This window comes from Pristiophorus japonicus, unplaced genomic scaffold (genome assembly GCF_044704955.1).
Source record: "Pristiophorus japonicus isolate sPriJap1 unplaced genomic scaffold, sPriJap1.hap1 HAP1_SCAFFOLD_58, whole genome shotgun sequence".
NCBI lineage: Eukaryota > Metazoa > Chordata > Chondrichthyes > Pristiophoridae > Pristiophorus > Pristiophorus japonicus.
Window position 1 is genome coordinate 3,983,321 of NW_027254488.1, and position 4,217 is coordinate 3,987,537.

General features: G+C 49.7%; 1 non-coding gene across 1 annotated transcript; it reads left to right on the forward strand.

The window, feature by feature from the left end:
• The first annotated feature begins 202 nt into the window (after window positions 1-202).
• On the forward strand, window positions 203-276 carry trnan-guu (transfer RNA asparagine (anticodon GUU)). Its single transcript has one exon. It is a non-coding gene; the product is annotated as a tRNA-Asn (tRNA).
• The last annotated feature ends 3,941 nt before the right edge of the window (window positions 277-4,217 follow it).

The following is a 4,217-nucleotide window of genomic DNA, read 5'->3' on the forward strand; positions in this document are numbered from 1 at the left end:
GGGAGAGCTGGTTGGCGGTGACATGGAAGTGTCTGCAGTGTGCGGGACCAGACTGCTTCCACGCATCCACAATGAATGTCCGTCCATTTATTTGGGAAAAGTACAACTAAGAGTGGACAAGTTCCATCCCGGTCGGAGCAATCTGAAGCTTTAACTGACTGACACCCTGGTTTTGGATGTCTTGCACCTTCGACTTCCATCAGTCTCTGTGGCGCAATGGGTTAGCGCGTTCGGCTGTTAACCGAAAGGTTGGTGGTTCGAGCCCACCCAGGGACGAAGTGTTTAATTGTTTTTCCCCGAGTATTCGGTGCCGCAAAGTCCCAGGTTGTCATTGTGCGTTTTGGCTGCACGAATCTATTCCGCAAATGTTGCCAGCAGTGCTGTTATCCAATTAGTTCCCACTCCAATATTTTATGAGCATTCAGTTCAAGTAAAACGATATATTACATGGATCATGTTTCATCCAGCCCATTAGAAATAAATTATGTTATTGGGTTTAAAGAAACTGGTGGAAATTGATTCTATTGGTACATATATAGAACTGGAACTTCGGTCTCAAGTGCTCCTCCTATCAAGTATAGACACATACACAATCAATGGTTTTACAACTGAGTCATAAACACTTACAATTTTAAACCATTCTCATACAGCGTGTAAATGAGATAGGGATAAAACTTCATCACATGTAAAGAGAAAATGAATGATTGTGGATACCACTGTTCCTCAGTAATTATATTATTATTTATTTCATTCTGAAGAAGGTTATCGGCTAATTAATGGTGATTAAAAGAATTCTTACTTTTGCACGTTGGCTGCATGTCGTCAATTTTATAAGGTTTTGAATTTAAAAATGGGTTACAATGCTGGTTGAATACATGACCCCAAAGTCTTTTTGGGATCACAGGTTGAGTCTCTCTGGTGGTTTACGCTCTCTTGTAGAGCGCCTGAGTTGGGGCTCCGGTTGTTGGGCGCTGGCCTGTGTGTCTGCTGTTTGCGGTGCCTCAGGCCTATCCGGACTGCCCACAGTGACTGGGCTCTCCTCCCTTTGGTTCCGGTGTTCGGTCACCTGTGCTGGAGTGAACTCTGTATCGTGTTCTTCCTCTGCTTCTTCTATGGGGTTGCTTAACCTCCTTTTTGTTTGATCCACATGTTTGCGGCAGATTTGTTCATTAGTTAGTTTAACTACCAGAATCCTATTGCCCTCTTTGGCAATCACAGTGCCTGCGAGACATTTAGGTCCTGCAGTGTAGTTGTGGACAACAACAGAGTCGTTTACACCAATATATCGTGCCCCCGCATTCCTGTCATGGTAGGTATATTGTGATTGGCGCCTGCTCTCAACAATTTCTTTCATGGTGTGGTGTATAAGGGATAACGGCATTTGAGCATCCTTATCATTAGCAGCCCTGCGGGTGGAACCCCTGTGAGCGAGTGTGGTCGGGATCTATTGGGCAACAGGAGGCGTGATAAGTGGCTTTGTAGGGAACCCCCTTGGATTCTGAGCATCCCCTGTTTGATTATCTGCACTTTTCGTTCTGCCTGGCCGTTTGAGGCTGGCTTGAATGGTGCCTTTCTGACATGGTTAATTCCATTGCCTGCCATGAAGTCCTGGAATTCAGTGCTTGTGAAGCACAGGCCATTGTCGCTGACCAAGATGTCCGGTAGACCGTGGGCGGCGAACATTGCCTGTAGACTTTCTACCGTGGCAGAGGATGTGCTTGAATTTAAAATGTCACACTCGATCCATTTGGAGTGAGCGTCTACTGCAACCAAAAACATTTTTCCGATGAAAGGACCTGTGTAGTCATCATGGATGCGTGACCAAGGCTTGGCGGGCCATGGTCAGGGGCTAAGGGGGGCTTCCCTGGGCGCATTGCCCAGCTGGGCACACATGTTGTACCTGCGAACACAAACTTCCAGATCTGCATCTATCCCTGGCCACCAAACGTGTGACCTGGCAATTGCCTTCATCATGACAATGCCCGGATGCTCATTGTGGAGTTCTCTGATGAACACCTCTCTGCCCATCTGGGGCATGACTACGCGGTTTCCCCACAGTAGGCAATCGGCCTGAATCGAGAGTCCATCCCTGCCCCTGTGAAATGGTTTAAATTCCTCAGGGCATGCCATGTACGTGGCTGCCCAGTCCCCATTCAGGACACATTTCTTGACTAGAGACAATAGCGGGTCTCTATTTGTCCAGACTTTAGTCTGACGGGCTGTCACGGGTGAGCCATCGCTTGCGAAAGCTTCAACAGCCATGACCATCTCAGCGGCATGCTCGGTAGCCCCCTCAGTGGTGGCTGGTGGGAGCCTGCTGAGTGCATCGGCGCAGTTTTCAGTGCCCGGTCTGTGCCGAATTGTGTAGTAATAGGTGGCTAACGTGAGTGCCCACCTCTGTATGCGGAGCGATGCGTCTGCATTTATGGCCTTGTTGACGGCTAAAAGGGACGTGAGGGGTTTGTGATCTGTCTCCAGCTCAAATGTCCTGCCAAGCAGGTACTGGTGCATTTTCTTTACCGAATATACACATGCGAGCGCCTCCTTTTCTATCATCCCGTAGCCCTTTCTGCCTGGGACAGACTTCTGGAGGCATAAGATACCGGCTGTAACTGACCCTTGGCATTGACATGCTGCAACACACACCCGACACCATAGGACGACGCATCGCACGTTAACACAAGTTTCTTACATGGGTCATATCGCGTGAACAGATTGTTGGAACATAACAAATTGTGTGCTCTATTAAAAGCCCTTTCCTGGCTGTCCCCTCAGACCCATTCGAGACCTTTGCTCAGGAGCACGTGGAGCGACTCTAGCAGCGTGCTCAATTTGGGAAGAAAGTTACCAAATAGTTCGGGAGCCCCAGGAACAAACGCAGCTCCGTCGTGTTACGGGGTCTGGGTGCTCTCTGGATCGCTTCCGTCTTGGACGCAGTAGGGCGCATCCCGTCTACTCCTAGCCTCATCCCCAGGAATTCTACCTCTGGAGCTCGGAAGATGCACTTCGCCTTTTTCAGTCGCAGCCCTACCCGGTCCAGTCTGCGTAGCACCTCCTCCAGGTTGTGGAGGTGTTCTTCAGTCTCGTAACCCGTGATGAGGATGTCGTCCTGAAAACCCACCGTCCCTGGAATCGACTTGAGGAGGCTTTCCATATTTCGTTGGATGATCGCGGCGGCCGAGCGAATCCCGAACGGACATCTGTTGTACTCAAACAACCCCTTGTGTGTCGTGATGGTGGTCAGCTTCTTCAACTCTCTCGCCAGCTCCTGGGTCATGTAAGCTGAGGTCACGTTCAATTTTGAAAAAAGTTTGCCACCGGATAGCATCGCAAAGAGGTCCTCTGCTCTCGGTAGCGGGTACTGGTCTTGGAGTGACACCCGATTGATGGAGGCCTTGTAATCACCATATATCCTGACTGACCCATCCGCTTTGAACACCGGTACAATCGGGCTCGCCCAGTCACTGAATTCGACTGGCAAAATGATACCTTCCCTCAGCAGGCGGTTCAATTCACCTTCTATCTTTTCCCGCATCACGTACGGCACCGCTCTGGCCTTGCGGTGTCCTGGCCTGTCCGGGTTTATGTGAATCACTACCTTGGCCCCCATGAAAGTGCCAATGCCGGGTTGAAATAATGAGTCAAATTTTTGCAGGATCTGTGAGCATGAAACTCGCTCCACAGAGGAAATAGCATTAACATTGCCCCAGTTCCAGTTCATGACAGCAAGCCAACTCCTCCCCTGTAGTGCGGGACCGTCCCCCGGGACAACCCAGAGTGGCAACCTGTTCTCCGAATCTTTGTGGGTCACGATTATCGTGGCGCTGCCAATCACCGGAATGATCTCCTTGGTGTATGTCCGTACCTGTGCGTCAATCGGTGATAATTTTGGACGCCCACAACTTTTCAAACTATTTGATACCCATCAGGGACTGGCTCGCCCCCGTGTCTAGCTCCATTGATACTGGGATGCCACTGAGGAGCACTTTCATCATTATCGGTGGCGTCCTGGTGTATGAGCTGTATACGTGCTCCACATGAACTCACTGAACTTCTGGTTCCAGCGATTTCCCCCAGCTTTCATTTCTGCAATTTCTGTAGGTATTTTGTTCATCTCTGCAAACTCCGGCTGAGTTTGTGCCTCCATGCCTCCAACATGAGCTGTTGTTGGAAACAAAAGATCCCTTGCTCATCAATCGTCCCTGACTACCCCTGTG